The following is an 18,048-nucleotide window of genomic DNA, read 5'->3' as shown; positions in this document are numbered from 1 at the left end:
AGGAATATCATGTGTAATTAATCTGACTGTGTCGGTTTGAGGCACTAACCCATAACTGCATGTGACTTCCTTGGATTTGACGAGAGATCCCATGGCAGACTGTTTAAAAACAGAAACTACAGGATCCAGGGGAATGGAGCAAATAACCCAGAGAAGTGCAAGGCAAAGCATTTGGGGACATCAACAAGAGAGAGGAATACACAATAAATGAGAGTATGGTCAGTGTGAGCAGGTAAATGAAGTAGGCTGGACACATCAATAATCTCATTAATGGAGCAAATGGCATCATTTCCTCTGTCAGCCAAAGGGCAGAATTTCAGAGCAGGAAGCTTATGCAGGAATTGTATAAATAATGAGTCACAGCTTGGGGACTGTGTGCATTTCTGGTCACCCCATCACATGGGAGGATGGAATTGGACTGGAAAGGGAATAGAGGAAATCCGTTACCCTGTGACAGTGGAAGTGCAGTTATGGGGAAAGATTGGAATGGAGGATCCTGAGAGTAGATTTGATTGGGGTGCACATAATGTCAGGAGTCTGGATAGAAAGGGAGAGAATACCTTGTTCCTGTTGGAGAGCTCAGTTACCTGTGGCGAATAATTAATGTATGTGGTTGAAATAGTAGAGACGTGATGAGGAAAGTTGTGATTTCACCCAGAGTATGGTCGGGATCTGGGAGTCACACATGGAAGCGGAGTAAAGGCAGAAACTCTCAAACCATTTTAAAAAGGTGTTGGGATCTGCACCTCAAGTCCTACACTGTCTGGGGAGACAGAACTTGGGCTTTAAAAAATAATGTTACATCTTGTCCAACGCAGACAGTGGACAGAGGTATTTCCTCTATACTGTGCTATTTTCTGAAGTTTGCAAAGGTGACCAATATCTGATAGGATTAATACGCAGGGATGAGGGGTTAGGGCAGAGAGGAGCAGTGTGTAAATTGATGAGCATCACAATAATACTGATCCCACCCTTTATACACATTGCTACTTCACTGTGTTGGCCTGTTTATCCTTCCTGTAGAAATGGGGAAAAGATTTGATTATCCAGGTCTGTCGTGGTCACACTACAGCCCCATCTCCATCTGAGCTGGTTCACACTATTTAAAGCTCCCATTTCACTGGCCTTGTTGAAAAGTTCCCAGCTTCATTCTTGCCCCGTTGAAGACTGCTGTCAGTCAACTAATGTTTCTCACTCTCAATTATTGCATTTCATTCGCTACCAATATCCTGAACTTTACAATAAAATGATTGCTGCGCCCCAAAACCATCCCCTACTGACACTGGATCCACTTGCCCCACCTCTTTCCCAAGGACCAGATCCAATTGTACATGCTCTCTTGGGTTGGATACATACTCCTGCAGTGAGCTCTCCTCCATGTAATCCAGGAACACTTGACCCCCGTGACCCTTCACCACCAGTATCCCTGTCTGTATCTGGAAACATTAATTTTCTCAGTATAACTAATCTGTAGTATTGTCATCGCTCTCAAATGACCCTGTGTATTTATTGTCTCCATCATTTCTTTGGTCCTGGCAGACAGACTGTACCTCACAGTTTAATTGCATACTTTTTGTTCTGTAGCTCCAGCCAAATTCTGTCCTTGGACGGATGCTCTTTCTCTTGGACGCCTTAACTAATGCTAATCTAAACCAATAATTCTACCTTCGTTCTTTCACTTCCCTTCAATCATTTTGGAATCCTTTATATTCAGCAATATTTAACACACAGTCCTGCCATTCCTTGAGCCAGCTCTTGGTGATCAGTACATCAGATTTCCACACACTAATCTACATCTGGAACTCCCTACATTCCGAATATTCATGTCCATGCAGAGTACCTCAGATTAAGGCTTCCTTTCTTACTCCATCTTCCACTGATAAACTTGTTGTTGTAAATTAGTACCAACTGAGGCTCCCATTATTTTGAGAATCCTGGTAGTCTCCTCTACTATTCCTTTTTGGATCCTAAGCACACATCAAGTTATTTTCAATCCCTCCCACACAGACCACAATGAATTCAGTCCCAGCTCTGTCACGTTAGCCCATCCAGCTTGTCCAGTTGCTGCCTTCCACAGAACCAGTCCCAATGTCCCAGGAAGCTGAAGCCCTTCCTGCTGCACCATCGTTCCAGTCACACTCTCATCTACCTAAACCAGAAACACAACAACGAGCACCCGAGCTACAAATCTTCTCCCAAACTTTGAATTTATTATTGGCTCACAATTTCACTTCTCCTTCTTATTTCTGTGCTCAACCCTTATTTCAGAAGTTTAAAAAAATGCTAACTTACAGCAATTAACTGACAGTTGCTAATACCGGTGTATTTATCAGCCAATGAACTTGCAGATTTTTCTGTGATGGCTCTTGCACTTCTTTCAAACTCAGTGCAGGCAGGTCCCAGCAGCAGAAAGTTATCTCTGTGACTCCCAGGTATTTGTAATCCTCCAGCTCCCACTCCACCCTGCTCCCTCACAGGGTCACCATCTCTGTGACTCCCAGGTATGTGTAATCTTCCATCTCCCACTCCACTCTTCTCCCTCACAGGGTCAGCGTCTCTGTGACTCCCAGGCACGATTAGGCCTTGATCCTCAGTGTTGATTTATATCCTCCCACTTTGCTGCCTCTCTAACTCCCAGGTGTGAGTTAGCCTCATGCTCCTGCTCCAAGTTGTTCTATCACATGGTCACTCCCTCTGTGATTCGGTGCTGATTTCGAGGCTCCTGCTCTGCTGTTTCTCCAACTCCAAGTCCCAGTTGGCCTCGATCCTCATTACGGATGTATATTCTCCCGGTTTGAGCTGCTCTCTCTCAGGTTCCATCCATTTGTGACTCCCAGGTAATGGTAGGCCTCAAGCCTCAGCTGAGGTTTATAACACCCCATTCCGAACTGCTCTCTTATAGGATTGCTGTTGTGCCTGGAAGACAGTGGAAAAGAGGAGGATTAGTCAGAGCAGAGGGTGTTACAGTACTGAGCGAGCTGTATGGGATGGAACATGTTATCTGGGGAGCTAGGCAGACCTGTAGCAACTAAAGAAGTTTGCTGAAAGATACAGTGAGAGTTTCAGACATTGAAGAAGGCAAAGGAAATAGAGAGATGGTGGCTTGTTCATGACGGTGCTTTGTAGAGCCGAAAAGGCTTTTTTTGAGCTGCTGACAGAAATGTGTAGACTTCAACAAATGCAAAATGACAGCCAGCAAGTGGTGTAAGGTACTGGAGACTGTTGAATGTTACAGAGTTAGAAGACTTGCAGCAACTGGGCGGAATATAATCTTTTGGAGCAATTGTGATGTTCAAGGACCCTCAGGACGGTGGCACGGTGGCACAATGGTTAGCACTGCTGCCTCACAGCACCAAAGACCCGGGTTCAATTTCCACCTCCAGTGACTGACTGTGTGGAGTTTGCACATTCTCCCCGTCTCTGCGTGGGGTTCCTCCGGGTGCTCCGGTTTCCTCCCACAGTCCAAAGATGTGCAGGTCAGGTGAATTGGCTGTGCTAAATTGCCCGTAGTGTTAGGTAAGGGGTAAATGTAGGGATATGGTGTGGGTTGCGCTTCGGTGGCGCGGTGTGGACTTGTTGGGCCTAAAGGCCTGTTTCCACACTGTAAGTAATCTAAAAAGGACATGAGGAGGTGCAGAGAATGGGAGCATTCCAAATATGGGATTATAGGAGCTGGAAGTTCTTAGATGGATAAGGAGGATGAAAAGTGCCAATTTAGCACACACAACCATTGTAATTATAGAGATTTAGGAAGGGAACCTGTGCTGTCATTGAATACAGTTATGTGGAGAGTTACAGAAGCTTAAGGGTTTACAAATTTAAAAGGGGATAGAGTTGAGGTGATCAGAAGTTTAAACAAGAATAAAGAAATTTTAGAGATGTCAGGCACAGATGGGAATGGATGAGGTGAGATATTGTGAGGAACTACAAGAGTTATAAGTCGGGATGGATGTCAGATATAAAAGGGAGAGCTGCATTGTCTGTGTGCAGTTACAGACGTGTGGAGTGTTGTAGCGCCTGCTGGAGGGGACACAGATAATAACAGTTCCAACTGCTGATGCAGTGACTCAGGAAGGCAGCTCCCCACCACCTTCTCAGGGACAACTCCAAATCAACAACAAATGCTGGCTCAGCCAACAAATCTCATCTTCATGAATGAATGAATAAAATATCTACAAGTAGCACTGAGATCCATCAGGAAGTATCTTTCAACAGCACTTCACAAACCTGGAACCACTATTCCCTGGAAGGACAGGAGCTCCAGGAGCACAGGAACACCAGCATTTCCAAGGTGCCTTCCAGGCCACACTCCATCCTCCCAGCACTGTGTCTGTCCCTACACCCAAAGGACTGCAATGGGTCAGGAAGGCAGCTCCCCACCACCTTCTCCAGGGAATTACAGATGGGAAGGTAATGGGGAAACTCTGCTGTTTACACCCAGACAGAAAATTAAATCCAGCAGTGTGTGTGAAATGACATTTCCGTTTCAGAACAACATGCTGAACATGGATAGAGGATTTGTCTGATTGGCACAAGGCAGAGAGTGTGAATAAAGGGGTCTTTTTCACGATGGGAACTGGTGATGGGGGAGCTCCACGGGGTCAGTGTTGGGACTACATTCAACACGTTATTCATTAAGAGTCTGAACAAAGGATGTGAAGGGGTACGAGAAATGGGTTTCCAAGAAAGATCTCAGGGATGAAATTTGTGTCATATGAGGAGCAGGTGAAGTCTCTGGGTCTGCACTTGATGAAGTTTCAGAGGCGACGGCAGAATCTCATTCAAACTTACAGAATATTGAGGGGCCTGGATGGAGTGGACGTGGGCATGATGTTTCCACGAGCAGGAGAGACCAGAGGCCAAGGGCACAGCTTCAGAGTGAAGGGACGACCCTTTAGAATAGAGATGTGGAGGAATTTATTCAGCTAGAGGGTGATGGATCTGTGGAACTCACTGCCTCATAGGGCTGTGGATGCTAAGTGATTCAGTGTATCTTACTCAGAGATAAGCAGGTTCTGGATGAATAAAGAGATCAAGGGTTACAGGGAGTGAGAGAATAGGGTTGAGAAACAATTCATACGCAATTGAATAGTGGAATAGACCTCATGGATTGAATGGTCTAATTCTACCCCTATACATGATGGTCTTATGGATTGCGCTTATTACATAGGTTTCTAAGTGTGCAGTTAGTATTTCTGGCATATCGTTTAACATACATCCCAGCACTTTCGTGATTATTACTGTCAGCTCTTGGTTTCAGATCAACTGCAGAAAGGTTCACCAGGCTGGTCTTCAAAATGGAGGGATATTGATGAGAAGAGGTGGAGAAGGTTGAACTTGCAGTCGTTAAAATTTAGAAGAATGACGCAAATTTATTGATAAACCAAAGATTCTTGTGTTCTTACAGATTCGATACTGAGACATTGTTTCACTGTGCAAGGGTCTGTAACCGGAGATGAAGGGGAATACAGTTACCAGACAAGCTAAGAGAGAAAAGCTGGGCTGTAGAGACTGGAGGATGTTACGGAGTTCAGTGGTTTGAGATCACTGTTGGTGGTTAGAGATCAGGTGGTTGTCGGGCTGAAAGATGTCAAGTGGAGTTACAGGATTATCAGTTCTGAAGGATTTACAGAGATCGGGAGGAATATAGGGACTAGAGATTACACAGTAGTAGTTGGAGCTACAAAAACGTTTTAGAGAAAGGGAGGGTTATAGGCACTGGAGAATAGACAGATGGGGTGGTATTTGGAGCTACAGGAGTTTATAGAGAAAAGGAAGGACTGGAGGGACTGGAGATTACACGGATTGGGGTGGTATTTGGAGCTGCAGGAGTTTATAGAGACTGGGAGGATTGTTGGTGCTGGGAATTACACTGACATGGACAAGAGTAGAGGGGAGGGTTGAAGGGGCTGGATCAGTTCAAACAGCTAGGGAGAAGTGTAGGGATTGGAGGAGCCAGAGATACTGAGGGTTGTAGAACTGCAGGAGTTCAGACAGTTACTGAGGACTGTGAAAGCAGGTCTGCAGCATTCCCATCAGTTACACAGAGATGTGGAATGCTGTTCTGGAGGGGGTTACAAAAATCGAGAGGGTTGCAGATACTGGAAGATATTACAAAGAGAGTGAGCTGTAGTATTTGAGGAGGTTACAGCGACAGGGTGCATTGAGGAGTTGATGGCTGCTACAGGTGTTAAACATGCTGCAAGGGATCAATAACCTTACATTGATCAGGGGGATTGGAAACTCTGGAGATAAAGAATGAGAATTACAGTAACTGAAGAATATCACAGAGATGGGGAGTAACATATGAGTTCGCGGAGTTATAACATGAGATGGGCTGTATTCAATGGAGTCAGGGAAGATACAGGGAGATCTGAAGGGACTTGAGGTGATCAAAAGGACAGTGAGGCTTCTCACTGTCAGATTGGGTCAGTTTACGCAGGCATGGGGTATTTTATGGAATTGTGCTACTTACAGAGATTAAAAGAGTTGTATAGGATTGAGGAAAGAACAGAGATATGGAAGGCTGCAGTTAATGAAGACTTTTGTTGATGTCAGATGCTGAAGTTCTGGAAAGTATACGGACTGGTAAGCTGTACAATCTGTCAGAGTTTACAGAGACAGGAACAGCAATAGATCCTGGAGACACAAACACAGATAGGGAGTATTGCAGACACTGGAGGAGCTTTCTGCTTTAGGGATGGTTGTAGGGGAGTGTAACGTTTACACAGATAGGGGTGTAAGAGCTGGAGAAGGTTATGGAGATGATTAGATTGATGGGGAGACCGGAGGAGCTTACATTGACAGGGCGGGTGATAGTGATGGGAGGATGTTACATAGATAGTAAGTCTTATAGAAACTGATCGGGAGAGTCACAAGCATTGGAGCTGGTTCCACAGATCGGGGGTTTTACAGTGTCCTGGGAGGATTACGCAGATAGGGAGGTTTGTAGGATGTTCACATTTTCAGAGTGTTTCAGGAATGGAAAAGGTTGCACAGTAAAGGAGGGATGTTGGAGTGTGGGAGTCACAGAGACCCGGAGGTTTGAAGGGGTTAGGGCTGATTATGGATAGATGGATACATTTAGGGACAGTAATATGGAATGCAGAGGGAGAGTTTGGATTAGATTCCCTGCAGCATGAGAATAGGTACTTCGGCCCAACAAGCCCACACCAACTCTCCAAAGAGTAATCCACCCAGACCCACTTCTCTCCGACAATGCACCTAACACTATGAACGATTTAGCATGGCCAATTCACCTGACCTGCACATCTTTGGACTGTGGGAGGAAACTGGAACATCTGGAGGAAACCCACGCAGACACAGGGAAAAGGTGCAAACTCCACACAGACAGACAGTCACCTAACGCTGGAATCAAACCTGGGTCCCTGGCAGTGTGAGGCACCATCGCTCACCACTGAGCCACCATGCTGCCCAAATTGCAGAATTACACAAAGAGAGATTGTTTGAGGTGCTGGGAGGACTGTAGAGAGTGGACGAGCAAACAGTGATGTGGAGTGCTGCTGTGGCTTGAACAGGGTCTGGAGGTGTTCATATCGGTAAGGAGGTCGGTAGGGTTGGGAGAAGGTTACTGTGGTCGTGTGGTACTATAGGCCAGGAGGCAGGAGTGTGATCGGACCTGCAGAAGGTTACAGTGATATCATGTTTTCTTGGCGCTTGAGGAAAGTACACAGATGGGTATTTTGCTCCAGGCTGGAGGATGTTACAGAGACGGCGTTACTGTAAGTATTGTGCAAAACTACAGAAATGGGAATTATTGTACTGAGTGCAGGATGAGATCATTGAGATTGGGCATGTTATTGACATTGGAGCAATTTACATACAGGGAGAGTCGTCAGCAATGGAGGAGGTTTCAAATATACAGCGGGAATTTGGGAGGGGTGGAGGTGACAGAAATAGGAAAATTTCTGGGAATTACAAGCATTACAATTACATTGGCACAAACAAGTTAGACCGAAAGGCATGTTTCCTTGCTGTATGACTCTATCACATGACAAGAGAGAGTATGAGAGGGAGAATATAGTACAGAAAGATCCCAGGTTTCAATACCATCTCCTTGAGGGAGGCATGCTTTCCCCTCTGTTGTACTGATCCTCACTAAGACAGCACAGGCCTGAATTGATAACTGTCAACTTACTGTATTGACATAGGAAGGCTCAGTACAGCAGAGATGTAAATTAACAAGACGGTGGGGTTTGAGCCTGAGACCATCATGCTCTGTGTTTACCCTTCAACACTGTATCTGTGTCATGTCTTCTGGACTAAAGTTCAATCCCTTAAATACACTCTGCTCTGTTCACTGTGAGTGATCTTACCTCACTGAAGGATTTACTGAAGGCTCCAGATCTCACTCTCCATCTCTCGGGCTGACCAACTGTCTTCAGTGTGGTGATGGACGAGACAGGAATTGGGAATTCTGTTGAGTCAAGAGCATCCTGAGTATCTACAGGAGATAGAGAAACAGACAGAATGGGAAATTAGACTGATGCTGTGAGGGTTACACATGGAGAATGGCACCACGTCCCACAGAGATCTGGAAAATCCCAGTCTCCATCCCTGGTCTGAGATGCCTCATCTCCCTGGAGTGGAGAATTCTGTTGGCTTAGGATCTGGAGTAGCTGCAAAAGGTGTAGTCACCGGCATCAATTAAACCCTCACAGTGACAGATACCACATGGAGAGAGACTGTGTGATATCACCAGAGAGCAGGGGGGTATCAGGATCAAACCATGGTCAGGAAGAAGGTGCACTGGGATCAGTACTCAGGGATAAGGGAGCTATCAGTTGACCAGGCAATGACCTCGTGTTACTCTCACTAGACAGTTCATCCAGAATTTAATGCCAGAGTCAGGGATACACATCTAACCGCTTAATAATACCCTTTCAGTAAGCAATTCTGTTTTCGGCTGCCAGTCTGGCCTACACATGAATCCAGACCCAGGGCAATGGGACTGACATTCAAATGCCCACTGTCATAATCTGGCAAGCCACTCAGCTCTCAGGCTGCTCAGGGTGGGCATGCGATGTTGGCCAGCCAGAGACAGCAATATCCCATGAGTGATTTAAAATCAACACTGCTGGGAGCAGTTTCCTGGCCAATCATTTCGGTGAGTTTATGGACAGGGCTTTAAACTGACAGAGAGGATGCAGGGACAGGGTTCAGGTGAAAGGAGCTTTCCAAATACAAAAAGAAAATGTGAAGCCTCAGAACAGCATGGGAATGTGGCTGAAGACAAGCAGAAAGGAACAGGAAGGGGCAGAGTTTAACTAAAACTGTACATCAATGAAGTGGTTTGTGACAGGACATCGTGGGGAAGAGGTAATTATAATGTTGTTTTGATTTGGAATGGACAAAGTATCTACAATAACGTAATAGCCTTGTGACACAGAGATAATTGAGACTTAGTCACCAGACAGACGTGATTACAGGGTGAACAAAAGGTAGAACATAAGTATTCAACAGTAAACAACCTTACAGGATCTCAGGCAGAATGCAAAAGCGAGATGGGAATCCTGACACTAATGGATAACAAAGGCATTACAGAGAAAGCATTTGGCCTCAGATTATGCAGCTGAATCAGCCTGAATACACATTCTGGGTGCTATGTGTCAAAAACACAAGCAGGAGAACAGTTTTTATGCTGGTAAAAACAGTGACTGCAGATGCTGGAAACCAAATTCTGGATTAGTGGTGCTGGAAGAGCACAGCAATTCAGGCAGCATCCAACGAGCAGAGAAATCGACGTTTCGGGCAAAAGCCCTTCATCAGGAATAAAGGCAGTGAGCCCGACGCGTGGAGAGAAAAGCTAGAGGAGGGTGGGGGTGGGGAGAGAGTAGCATAGAGCACAATGGGGAGTTGGGGAGGAGATGAAGGTGATAGGTCAGGGAGGAGAGGGTGGAGTGGATAGGTGGAAAAGGAGCTAGGCAGGACGGACAAGTCCGGACAAGTCAAGGGGACAGTGCTGAGCTAGAAGTTTGAAACTAGGATGAGGTGGGGGAACGGAAAATGAGGAAGCTGTTGAAGTCCACATTGATGCCCTGGGGTTGAAGTGTTCTGAGGTGGAAGATGAGGCGTTTTACCTCCAGGCGTCTGGTGGTGAGGGAGCGGCGGTGAAGGAGGCCCAGGATCTCCATGTCCTCGGCAGAGTGGGAGGGGGAGTTGAAATGTTTGGCCACGGGGTCGTTTGGTTGATTGATGCTGCCTCGGAGTCTCAGAGGGACCTAAGGGGCAACCTTTTCACGCAGAGTGTGGTGTCTCGGAGATGCTGCCTTGCAGTATTTCATTGCTCATCCCTGCATTAAACAGGAATTCATTAGAAATTGTATCAAAGGAGGTGTGATAATTTTTGAAGACTTAAGTCTTTGTATAATCAGGGACAGACACATTGGCAAGAGTGATATTATCCGAGATCCTCCTTGATTGTTTTTGTCAGTGTTTCTTTGAATAACACATTGTGCAAATAGCTAGGGATGTAACTATCTCAGATCGACCATTGGGTGATGAAGCTGAGTGAGTGAGTAATATCACACCGAGATCCTCCAAGAAATTATACCGGAATTCAAAGAGATTATGACATTTTAAAGTGACCATAAATCACACCCGAGCATCAGTAACAAAGTCCATTATATGATATTGAGAGAGAACTGACCAAGGTAAACAGGGGAAACAGACTGAAATGTCAGGCTGTAAATGAACAGTGGAAAACATTTAGAGCCAGACAGACCGAGAGACGTACAGCACATAAACGGACACTTCGGTCCAACTCGTCCACGCCGACCAGATATCCTTTCCTAATCTCGTCCCATCTGCCAGCACTTGGCCCATATTCCAATAAACCCTTTTTATTCATATACCAATCCAGATGCTTTTTGAATGCTGGAATTGTACCAGACTCCACCACTTCCTCTGGCAGTACATTCCCTACAAAACCACACTCTGCGTGAAAAGGTTGCCCCTTAGGTCCTTTTTAAATCTTTCATCTCTCACCTTAAACCTACGCCCTCCATTTCTGGTCTCCACTACCCCAGGGAAAAGACCTTGTCTGTTTGTCCTATCCATGCCCCTCATGATTTTATAAACCTCAGAAATGTGACCCCTTAGCCTCTGACGCTCCAGAGAAAACAGTCTCAGTCGTTTCTGCCTCTCCCGATATCTCAAATCCTCCAACCCTGACAACATCCTTGTAAAACTTTTCTAAACACTTTCAAGTTTCACAACATCCTTCTAATAAGAAAAAGACCAGAACTGCATGCAATATCCCAAAAGTGCCCTAACCAGTGTGCTGCACAGCTGCAACATGACCTCCAAACTCCTACAATCAATGCTCTAACCAATAAAGGAAAGCATACCAAACACCTTCTTCACTATCCACTTACCGAGGTAACACTTACGGGGGCATGGGCGTGGACATGGATTGGACGATGGATGTGGTGGGCGGGGGGGGCGGTGTTGAACGGATTTGGGGACGGGCTGAGGGTGATGTAGGATGTGTCTGGCAGGTGGGAGCAGGTGGCTGGTGGAGGGTGGTGTGCGAGATAGGTGGCTATCCAGCCCCATCTACGGCACTTTTCATTTCCCTTCCCAGGAACAAAGACACGGAGGAGTCAGTCCAAAACTTTTCATTCAACTTTGCAAAGTCGGGTGCTGTTCCCAAAGGTACACACACACACGCATAGTAATCTCCACACATTATATACATGTATATGTGGGCTGGGTTTACTACTGCTGCCTTGACCAACGAGTGCTCGGATTCCGCACTGTTTTCCTTTTTTGGGTTCTGGTGCCTGCGATTCTTTTATCATTCACTTGGCCAATCAGTGTTTGAGCTTCCCATTCTTCCCTTATATGGATGATGTTGTACAACTGTGGTTAAGGGCGGCCTCTCAACTATCGAGGAAAGCTGTTACAACTGTTTCATTCATATAAACGTGGGGGAGGTCCGGCAACAGTTTCGAGTGTCTGCTTGTGTTTACTATGAGGTAGAAAAGACCAAAAGGCAGCTAACCGTTTAAAAATTACACTACCCCCTACAAATCCCCCGTGTCTTTTCTTACGGCCTGTAATTTTTCAACCGTAAGTTTCTTCTCCAGGGCATTTAATAACTCCCGAGCTTGTTCATCAAACTGCCCTTCTCTAATACTACCCCCGCCCAAGAGGGATTCACGTTGTTCCATCTCGAGATTTATTCGTTCAACCTGCCCATAGGGAACATCTTTCTTAGTAAGGGCGGTTTCGATCAGTCGTTGAGTTAATCCCCGGACACAGGGAATAACGCAACACCCAAGGGCAGTGAGTACCCCTGCCACCACTATACATGAGACAAGAAAGGGAACGACCACCCCCGTCCATTTACCGAACCAAGCTTCCAACCAGTCCGTGAGGCCAGAGTCGATGCCCGAGTTTTCGGCCAGTTCGTCCGCCAATGTGGTGAGTCCATCCAGGGCGCGGGTGATGGACCCATCAGGGGCTGTGTTGTTGGGGATGAAAGTGCAGCACTGAATGCCTATCATGACACAAACACCCCCCTTCTCTGCCAACATCATGTCTAAGGCCAACCTATTTTCCCACGCCATCCTACTAGTGGCGTCCAGTTGTTCTGCTATTCCTTTCACTGCATCCCGGGTATAATTAATGAACCTCTGCTGATTGTAGTAAATATAATTAATCCAATCCACATTCTTATTGATGGTCACCCACCAGAACAGTGACGACTCAAAACCCGCCGCTATCTGGTTCCTCGCCTTGTATTCGTCAGGAACACCCCTGGGGACCCCTATGGCATCTAAATATATGTTATCATCGAAAGAGGTCTCCAAAGCTCTCTCAGTTCTTCCACTAGAACGGGGTCGCTCTTGTTTTTCGAATACCAGGATGAATGGGATGGCCAATTGAACGATCGCACAAGTGCCCGTCCATTTTTGGGGCAGGGTCGGTTGCAGAACCCTCCCACCACAGTACCACCAGAGGTCTGCCCTAGGTACATGAATGTGGGAGTAATTCCCGCCCTCGGTAGTTTCATTGACCAGCCGGATTGATCCGCTGCACTTGTCAAATGTCCCCACATCGTCGTCCCACTGTAGTCCCGTCCGAGAGACGCAGGCCTGGTGCGTACCCGTTACCCCTGAGAATGATGGCGGGCGGGACGCCCCCTCAGACCTGACGGGGGGAAATTCAAACTCAAGGGTCGACAAGTGGGGTCGTTCCAGGCCTCTCGGTCCTGGTACAGCCTTATCATGCAGTCCATGGCTCGTGGGTGTTTCTCCCATCCCAGCGGGAATGGGACCACCTGAGGGTTAGGGCGGGCACTCGTGCATGCGTAGCAATCACTCTTTTTTATGCTCCTCACAGTATATTTGACCCATTCCATCCAGGCATTCGCCTCCCCGTATCCCGTTTCTATTTCAAAGGTCTTTTCCAAATCCGTTGTCTCAATTATTCTAACCTTTTCCTGCTTATCAGTGGTGGATGAGCCCCCAGACTCAGCTTCAATGACCGTGATATACGTGCAGCACAGCTGCATTCCCCCCCATCCTGCCTGGTCCCCAACTCTAATACCCAGTATTGTTCTATTAAGTCTCGCCTCGTTCTTTTCCAAGTTCTTTATGGTCAGATAGAGCGGATTGCACTGATTCTGCCCACAATCCCGTCCAGGGGTGATGGGATCACGGACAACTGACACCATAGCCTGGACCCCGGGGGCTGGAGGCCTACTTAGGCCTTCCCTACCATGCAATTGTAATACTAACGTCTGACCCTGGAATCCCCTTTCTCTCTCTAGATTCTGCTTAGTTTGATTCAGTTGACTTTTAGTCCTACAGGGCACCAACTCACATAGGTCTAAGCTAAGTGTCTGTGTTGATTGGTTGGCAAGCACGGAGATGGTGAACCACTGACGGTCCTCTATTTGTTTCATCCGGAGGCCAAATTGGGTAACACGCACACTATGACCCAGCCCAAGGATAATGGCATAGCAAGTTAACAATACGATTGACCGCATTTTGTCGCGACACCCGTAGCCCGAGGGCACAGTTCCTTTAGACTCGCCAAAGTCCGATTAGTTCGTTCTCAGGGTCTCTGTTCCTTAGATGCCTTGGTCAGAGAGGTTCGTTCGTCCTCCGTCGGTTGTGGCACTGGTCCCTTGACTCGAGTGTAATGTGTCCAGCCCTTTTCGGCCGTACGGACAGCCGTTTCGGTCGTCAAAAGTACCAGGAAGGGACCATCCCAAGTTGGTTCGAGGGTACGTTGCTTCCAGCTTTTAATCAGGACCCACTGACCCGGCTTGACGGTGTGCACCGCAAACTCGAGGGGCGGCGTCTGTGCCAAAAGTCCCTGTTGGCGTAAACGAGATAGAGCAGACCCCAGAGCCACCACATATTTTTGCACAAACATATCCCGAGACTCAAATACAGGAGGTTCCCCCTTCGGCCCATGGAACGGGAGGCCAAATAACATTTCGAAAGGGGAGACGCCCAAATCCCGCCTTGGCTGGGTGCGAATTTGCAACAGGGCAAGGGGTAGGCATTTGGTCCAAGGCAGGCCGATTTCACTAGTGAGTTTGGTTAGCTGCTTTTTGATGGTCTGGTTCATTCTTTCGACCTTGCCCGAGGAGGAGGGATGCCAGGGGGTGTGCAAATCCCAGTCAATCCCCATTGCTTGCACTACATTCTGGAGGATGGTCGAGGTGAAGTGGCTCCCCTGGTCAGAGTCAATAGCGCGGGGTAGCCCAAATCGTGGGATGATTTGCTCGAGTAGAATCTTGCTAACCTGAGTTGCCGTTGCCGTGGTAGTGGGGAAAGCTTCCACCCATCCTGTCAGGTGATCTACCACTACTAATAGATACTTCAGGCGACCTATGGGGGGGAGCTCAGTGTAATCTACCTGGATATACTCAAACGGCCTATAGGCCGGACTCCTACCCCCTTGTCTTGCATGCTGCCGCAGCCCCCTTTTGTTAATCTTTCGACACGTTATGCAATCTCCTGTGACCTGCTTGGCTACCGTGTACAGACCAGGGTGAGCATATCGGCGCAGGAAGGCATCACACAGTGCCTGGGCGCCCCAGTGACCCCCTTGGTGTAAACGGGCAATAATGTCCCGCGTCAACGGTCGATTTAGTAGCTGGCGGCCATCGGGTAAGGTCCACTTGCCTTCCCTATCCTTTGTACACCCCAGAGACGCGAGAAGAGTTTCTTCTTTGTCAGTAAACGTGGGCACTTCGGTAATTTCGGATATCTGTGGAATCCTTACCAGGCAGTTTATTACTTCCTTCCCCATCCCAGCCAATTTTGCCTGTTCATCTGCCAATTGATTCCCCAGGGTCTCTATTTTATCGTCTTTCTGGTGTCCTTTCACATGTACTACAGCAATCTCTTGTGGCAGCAACAAATCCTCCAAGATCATGGCTACTAGTTCCTCGTGGACCAACTCCTTTCCTCTACTATTTATCATTCCCCTTTCTTTCCAGATCTTCCCAAAGGTGTGTACTACCCCAAAGGCATACTTAGAGTCAGTGTAGATTGTCCCGGCTATTCCCTTTAAATTCCTCAGAGCTCGGTGCAAGGCGTACAATTCGCACGTTTGTGCGGACCAGGCATTCGGTAGCCGTCCACTTTCCACTAATTCCCAACCAGTCTCACTAATGACTGCATAACCGTTGTGTCTCTTCCCATCTATCACTCGAGAGGACCCATCAATGTACCACCGCCTTCCTGCATGTAAGGGGGTATCCCTCAGATCTTCCCTCACTTTACTCTGGTACTCTATTATGTCTGAACAGCAGTGTTCCAGTTCCTCCTCGCCCTCCCCTTTCCAAAGGAAGTCCGCCGGGTTCTGGCTGCCCCCGACTTCTATTCGGAGGTCTTCTCGGTCTAACAATATGGCTTCATATTTCAGAATTCTCGAGTCAGTCAGCCACCTCCCGGCCTTCTGATTCAGGATAGTTCTAACCTGGTGGGGAGTAGTGACTGTCAAGGGGGCCCCGAAAGTCAACTTCCTGCTTTCCTCTACCAGCTTTGCCGTGGCTGCCACCACTTGGACACACTCCGGCCACCCTCGGGAGACTGGATCCAGAATTTTTGACAGGAAAGCCACGGGCTTCCTTTTACCCCCCCAGTCCTGGGTCAATACTCCAAGAGCGGTTCCCTTTCTGGAGTTCACAAAGAGGCGAAATGTCTTACTAAAATCCGGCAAGCTTAAAACAGGTGCGGCCATCAATTTTTCTTTTAGGATTCCAATTAACTTTTTCTCCTCCTCCTCCCATTTTATTCTGTTGGGTGCCTCCTCAATGAGTTTTAGGTACAAGTCTTTAGTAAGGGGGGCATAGTCGTCTATCCATAACCGACAATAGCCTAAGAGTCCCAAGAACTTCCGCAACTCCCTCTTGGTCGTTGGGAGGCCTAGTTCGATTATTGCCCGCACTCTTTCCGGACTTATTCGTTTCTGTCCCTGGCTTATCAAGTGTCCCAGGTACTTAACCTCTTTCTCAACATATTGGAGCTTCTTCTGACTCACTCTTAAACCCTGCTCAGCTAGGTAATTTAACAGGGCATTAGTCCCAAGTAGGACGTCCTCCTCCGCCGGTCCGGATAAAAGGAGATCGTCCACATATTGTATAAGCTTAAGGGACGGGGACAAGGTTAGTCCCTCCAATAATTGTTCCAGAATCTGCCCGAACAGAGTCGGGGACTCAGTGAATCCTTGGGGGAGTACGGTCCACCTGTACTGTTGTTTTCTGCCAGTATCAGGATCCTCCCATTCAAAAGCAAAAAGATCCCTACTGTCCTTGTCCAGGGGACACGCCCAGAAGGCATCCTTTAAGTCTATAACACTAAACCAGCCGTGGTCCGGGGGAATTCGCCCCAGAATAGTGTATGGGTTCGGTACCACAGGGTGCCGTACTTGGACAATTTTATTTACCTCCCTTAGGTCTTGGACCATTCGGTAGCTCCCATCCGACTTCCGGACCGGCAGGATTGGGGAATTGTATCGTGACATACAGGGCTCTACCAATCCATCTTTTATTAGGTCTTCCATAACTGTCTTCAGGCCCTGCCTCCCTTCCCAAGAGATGGGGTATTGGCGCACTCTGACGTCGGGGCTCTGGGGCTTTAATTTTACCTCCACAGGTCGAATTGCGAGTCCCCCCCGGTTCCCTTTGGCGACCCAAACCCTAGGGTCTATCTCTGTCAATCGGGACTCACTAAGGTATGACATGGTAACGGCTAATTCTTCCTCTTCTCCCACTTCTATTCGCAATCCGAAACGGACTATCAAATCCCGTCCCAACAACCCATAGGGAAGATGGGGGAGGTGAAGGAGTTCCACCTGGAGCTCCTCCTCCTCCAGCCGCAAGGGTTGTGGTTCGAATATTTTCGCATTAAAAACCCCACCCTTAACTCCTGAAATGTTTAATGTTTTAGCTTGGAAGCCAACCCCCCCTCGGATGGAGGGGAATTGAGGACCTGCCAGCGCCTGTGTCAACTAAGAAGGTAACATCTTGTCTAAATGGGCCCACCCGTAAATTTACCAGGGGTTCTTGGTAGGCCCGTGTTCCGATCCTCCCCTGACTTCCCTAATCCATTTGTTCACACTCCATTTCATACATCCCTTCTCTTTCCCTTTTAAACTCGGGACAATCCCTTTTGAAGTGTCCCAGTTTCCCGCAATGGTAACATCCAGCCTTCTGAGGGCGCTCAATTCCATAAGATCCTCCTCTCTCACTTCTGCCCCGTCTCGCTTCTCTCCCTCTCCAACTTTTCTTCGACGTTCCTCTTTCCACCCCAGAATCTCCCTCCCCCATTCCGGTGGACTTACAAGCTTCCCGTACGGCTGCCACCATCATTTTTGTCTTATGTTTCTCCCTTATTACATCCCTCTGAACGTACACCTTCTGTGCTTCCCGTAATAATTTTGCAACATCCTTTTCAGCCCAATCCTCCACTTTCTGTAATTTCTTCTGAATGTCAGGCCATGACTTAGTCACAAAGTGCACCTTAAGCATGCTCTTGCCTATTTCCCCATCGGGGTCTA

The 18,048-nt window shown here is 47.5% G+C and overlaps 1 long non-coding RNA gene across 1 annotated transcript in view; it reads right to left on the bottom strand.

Annotated features, from left to right (window-relative positions):
• Positions 1-2,450: 2,450 nt before the first annotated feature.
• Positions 2,451-18,048, bottom strand: part of LOC140492671 (uncharacterized) — a 39,733-nt gene continuing 24,135 nt past the window's right edge. The window contains exons 2-3 of the long non-coding RNA XR_011963607.1: positions 8,337-8,464; positions 2,451-2,916 (exon numbers count right to left, since the gene is read on the bottom strand). This is a non-coding gene — a long non-coding RNA (uncharacterized lncRNA). The remainder of the gene's footprint in view (positions 2,917-8,336; positions 8,465-18,048) is intronic.

This window comes from Chiloscyllium punctatum, chromosome 21, assembly GCF_047496795.1.
Source record: "Chiloscyllium punctatum isolate Juve2018m chromosome 21, sChiPun1.3, whole genome shotgun sequence".
NCBI lineage: Eukaryota > Metazoa > Chordata > Chondrichthyes > Orectolobiformes > Hemiscylliidae > Chiloscyllium > Chiloscyllium punctatum.
This window is presented reverse-complemented; position numbering and strand designations above follow the sequence as displayed.